General features: G+C 38.8%; 1 long non-coding RNA gene across 1 annotated transcript; it reads right to left on the reverse strand.

Moving 5' to 3' along the window:
• Positions 1-626: 626 nt before the first annotated feature.
• LOC308660273 lies at positions 627-5330 on the reverse strand. Its single transcript, XR_014024687.1, has 3 exons — positions 5115-5330; positions 4690-4782; positions 627-1642 (listed from the first exon to the last, which is right to left on the reverse strand). It is a non-coding gene; the product is annotated as an uncharacterized lncRNA (long non-coding RNA).
• Positions 5331-5542: the final 212 nt, after the last annotated feature.

Consider the following 5542-nt stretch of genomic DNA (forward strand, 5'->3'; position numbering starts at 1 on the left):
CACATTTTAAAGAAAGTGAAGAAATATATCTTTTTAAAAAAACCATCTCATGTCACCATTCATTCCACAATGAACAATGTCTATCCAATAGCTATCGTATCTATTGAATATACAATATCATTCCAGAATATCTAATGAACAGCAGCACTAAATCTTAGCAGAGCCATATTTCTCTTTGTTTTCTGTAGTTTCTTCCTACATTTAGTTTCTGACATGGTTTTTCCCTTTTCAATTGTTACCCACAGTGCTTTTCTTTAAAAAAAAACATTTTTTCTGGTGTTCCCTGATAACTCTTTCAGTTATTATTGTGAAACAAGTTACAGTAAATAGGCATTTTTATGTAGAAAACTCTTAGGGGAATCTTCTCACACACACCTCTCAAGACCCCCCTAAGACTGAAAAGTCTATTTATTTATTTATTAAACTACATGCTTAAATAGATTAAAATAAATAATGGCACTCTCCTTCCTCACTGAGGTTACCTGATTCTGCTATTTTCATATCTTAGCTAATTTATTGTAATCATAATTAGTAAATTGTAATCAGACGAGATTTTGAAAATGTTCCAGTGAAGCAGATATTACAGTGTTTTGTTCGACTCATTTTAAAGCAAACAGACGTAATGATCCCTTCTTGGTTTATTTTCTTAAACAGTTAATGGTTGTAAATTTTTATATTTCTCTGACTTTGGGATGCAGGTTTGGGTATCGTGGGAAAGAATGTTTTAGTGGGAGCAAACTTTCAACATCTCAGGCACATGCAAAAAAATGTTTAAGTGCAAATAGTGTAATTAATGCTTGTAATAAAAATGTAATAAATATGGAGTCACATTCAACTCCAATATTTGAGATATTGGGAGTTATGCAAGAGCTCTAAAATGGGTGCCCTTGACCCAAGTAACCTCCTTATTAGGGTACTGAATGCTCCCTTTCAGATCAGTGGGTACAGCATAATTAATATAAGCTGATACTTTGGTTCTCGTCCCAGCTTCTGCCAACCTAGCAGTTCAAAAGCATGTAAAAATGCAAGTAGAAAAATAGGGACCACTACAGTGGGAAGGTAACAGCATTCTGTGCGCCTTTGGCCGGCCACATGACCACGGAGACGTCCTCAGACAAGCGCTGGCTCTTCAGCTTTGAAACGGAGATGAGCACCGGCCCCTAGAGTTGGAAACGACTAGCACGCATGTGTGGGAGAACCTTTACCTTTACCTTTACTTCATCTTAGAAGCTCTCAATCTCTAGACTGGAATCTTCTTTGCACTACAAGGCATTCTAAATTATTTCTTAAGCATATACTGTGGCAGAGGATGAGAGAGCCATTGAAGTCACAGTTATGAATACCAATGTCACACTTTGTATGTTTTCCCAGTTTCAGTCAATTCTAATTTGTATTGCTGCTGTGGTGATGCTGGCACAGAGTCTCCATTGTACAGCTATATGTTTTTAAATTGTATTGACATGGAATGAAGGTTCTCATCAAAACCCTTTGAAAACTCATCAAATATGGGGGTGCGGGCCCTCTCAGTGAACACCTCAGCCTTGTTCACCAGAGCTTCCTTTATGGTCTCATATCCTGTTAGCACCACTATTTTCTGGAGTCCCAGTTAGATTTTGAATACAGGTCCATACTGTTTGGATAGCTGGAAAAAAGAAAGTGTGTGTGTGAGAGAGACAGAGATATTTTTTATTAAGAATATGTTCTAAATTAATTATTAATTATTAAATGTATTGACAGCCCATCTTATCACAGCTTACACTATTAAAAAGGTAAAATTATAAAACACATAAAAATATAAATAAAATATTACAAAAATACAAATATTCAAGTCTAACTAAAAGATGGGGAGGGAGAGAGGATGGGAAGGAGAGGAGATGGGATCTGCTATTAATCTATCAACCATTCCCAGTGTGAACCCTCCTCATTGGAGCTCCAAGCTAACTGGAAAAACCAGGTCTTTAAGCTCTAAGGTCAGGAGGTTTGGAGCTGACCTGATTCCAGGTGGCAAGATGTTCCAAAGGGCAGGCACAATGGCCAAAGAGGCTATTCTCTTGGCCCCTGCCAGCCAGAATATCCTTGCTGATATTCAGAGCATCCCTCCTCTGCCAGTACAGGTGAAGTAGGCCAATCTCAGAGGGATGAGAAAGCACCTCAAATAGCCTGGGCCCATGAAGGGCTTTAAAGGTGATTACCAACATCTTGAATTGCACCTGGAAGCAATTGCACCTCCACCCTTGGAGCCCCAAAACTACCTGCACCACCACACTCTGTACCAGCTGTAGCTTCTAAATGCCCTTCAAGGCTAATCCCATGTAGAGCACATTGCAATAGTCCAAACACAGGATTACTAGTGCTTGAATGACTGAGCATAGGCACTCCTGATCCAGGAGAGGCCGAAACTGTCACACAATCCAAAGGGTCTCCTGCAGGATTTCCTAGCCACAACTATCACTTGCACCTCAAGCAGGAGTTGCGGGTCCAGGAGAATCCCCAAGTGGCAAACCAGATCTGAGGTAGCGCCACCTCATCCAGAACTAAAAATATCAAGGTCCGGGTTCTTGGAGCTCCATGCACCCAAAGCCATTCAGTCTTGCCACAGGGTTCAATTAAACTATTGCCCCCCATCCAGGGCCCCACAGCCTCCACACACCACAAGAGGGCAGCAACAGCATCAACAGGGTCACCAGGAGTGGAAATGCAGAGTTGAGTATTGTCTGTGTACTGCAGATACCTCAACTCATGGTGACAGATGATTTCACCCAGTGGCTTCATGTAGATGTTAAAAAGGAATGGAGAGAGTACTGAGTCCTGCAGCATGCCACAAGATAATGGCAGGATCTCTCACTCCCTATTAATTAATAAGGAAAACAGAACTGGAATACTAGTGGATCATTGTAGTTCAGCAACATAACCTTCTAGCAGCAGATGTTGAAATAATGCTTCAGAACCCTCTATCTTTACCCTGCAGTTCTGTCACAGAATGTATAATGAAAGTTACTTGACATAGAAATATCTGCTTCCAGAAAAACATTACTTTGGAAACCAAGATAAGGGAGAGGGAGGCCAAGAAGATTGTGAAGAATGACAAAGAAGGGAGGGTGGAAGTAGAATTCTCTGTGAAAAGAGAGAAATGGAGAGAGAGAGAGAGAGAGAGAGAGAGAGAGAGAGAGAGAGAGAGAGAGAGAGAGAGAGAGAGAGAGAGAGAGAGAGAGAGAGAGAGAGAATGAATGATGATGATGATGGAAGGAGGGGATTATGGGTAATCCTAGAGAGTGTATGAGAATGTCAAGGGTAGAAAGGACTGGGGATTTAAAGGTATTGGATGAGTTTAAAATCTTGTGTTTTAATTCTAGTGAGTGTTGACGTTGATCCCTTTTGTGGCCCACCCCTCTTCTTTAGAGGGCATTTGATCACTTGCTTTCATTCATGAAAGCCCTAGCTTCCTTTGAAATTTTTTTTATGAATAAGGGGTTTTGAGTTTCTCTCAATTTGAATTTCTCTCAATTTCAGTCTTAAAGTTGTTTCTTGTCCAAATATATTCTCACTCAGTTCACTTCATTTTTGTGTACCTTTCTTTAAAAAGATGTATTTTTGAATAGATTTACCCATAATAACACAGGTGGGAAGAGATGGTTTTTCCTATTATAATTTATTTACATATGATTTATAAGAATATGCAATATATAGTTGCTTACAAACTCTGTTATATATTTTTCTTTTCTAACTAATAAACTGTAAATTCAAAAGAAAGGATTCAGAGCCATTTTGGTCTAATGGTTAAGGCACAAGACTAGAAATTAGCTTCGGCTATGAAACGGAGATGAGCACCGGCCCCTAGAGTCGGAAACGACTAGCACGCATGTGCGGGGGAACCTTTACCTTTACCTTAAGTACTAGTCCCACCTTAGGCACAAACCAGCTGGGTGACCTTGGGCCATCCCTTTCTCTCAGCCCTGGGAAACAGTAAAGGACAACTCACTTTTGAAATCTTGCGTTGCATCCTGGTAGCCAGCAAGAGTCAAAAACTAACTTCAAGTCAGCACATGTACACACTGACACACACCTACATGCTCAAAGAAACACACAAAGGAGACTTCAAAGGATAGGTTTGTGAATGGATTTTGATAATCCATTCACTGTTATAATCCGTGGGCTATGAGTAACACACAATTTGATAAACTGTGTGTTATTCATAGTCCATAGATTGTGACAATTACAATTTTTAAGTAAATAAAAATAATGTGGTGTGGATTTTTGTAAGTTTGTAAAATAAAAAAGGAGTTTGGAGTTATTTTAAACAGAACCAATTCATACAAAGCTCCAGGTTCTCATCTTGAAACTATCAATTTTCTCACAAAATAAAAATGTATTTTGCTGATGCCTATCAAGATTTACCAAGGTTCAGGGCTGAGATCAAATAGAGATGAATAGTATACTATTTTACCATTGTTTTCTATCCCTGGGCTTCATTTAGATGTGACATGGGAAAAGCAAACCAGCAGTGCCTCCATGTTTATTTTAGAGATGAAATGCATGTTTTTCTACTTTTAAGACTATCCTTATCAAGAACAACAATATTCATCTTGTAGTTCACTTATGGAGATCAAAACAATATTGTTGGCTTTCTCTTCTCCCAGTTATAAAATAAGTAAGGAATGACAGACGTAGTTTTTTTCAAACAGTACTTACAAGACATGTTGGAAATCATGTCTGTTCTGCTATGTCCTATAATGGCTTCACATTATCTGGTTTGATTCTCTTTCAAAATTAAATGGGGAACATCTAACAAAAGGAAACAACACAAGTATTCAGTACTACTATAGTAAACACAAGAGCTCAAGAATATTGTACCCTTCCAAACATTGTTGGACTTCACTTCCATAAATCTTGTTCCACTGGTCAGCCTGGCTGCAGTTGCTGCTCATTTGATTACCAAAAAATTGGTAGACATAGGTTCCCTGTCACTGATCTAGGTGATACTTGTAGGGAATGAAATGAGCCATTGAATTTAATAAGAGCATTCCATTCTTCTTCTACTTCTCTTTGGTTGTCATTTCCATGGCCTACAAAAGTCATAAATTTGCCTTGCAACAGAAAGGATAAAAACATGTTACCTCTAACATTGTCTGGTAAGGTTTCTTCAGATCCATGATGTGGAGGTTTCCAATGACAGGCAAAGGCCTGGGTCCTGGTGGAAAATCTTTGGAGCTCTTCTTCCAGGGGTTGTCCATTCTCAAAAGGAGCATAATCATAAGTGTAGATAGGAACAGTATTGAAATAGGAACCATCCAACCCTTTTTTCTTTTTAACAGGGAAGTTCTTTAGCGACTCTAATGGAGTGTTTGCAACACAATTTGATCAGAGACAGTATCTGCCAACTGAAAAGCTCCAAGAAAGATTAAAGTCTTGAGCCTAGCTAAAAGTGAAGATTGCTCGTAAGAATGAACCCCTTAATGTTAGAAAGGCAGATCAGATTTTCACGTTCATTCTTGTTAATGATTAAACTGTAGTTAGCAAAATATTTTGAACACGTCATCAGAAC

Source organism: Vipera berus (genome assembly GCF_964194415.1).
Source record: "Vipera berus genome assembly, chromosome: 1".
NCBI classification, from domain to species: Eukaryota; Metazoa; Chordata; class Lepidosauria; order Squamata; family Viperidae; genus Vipera; species Vipera berus.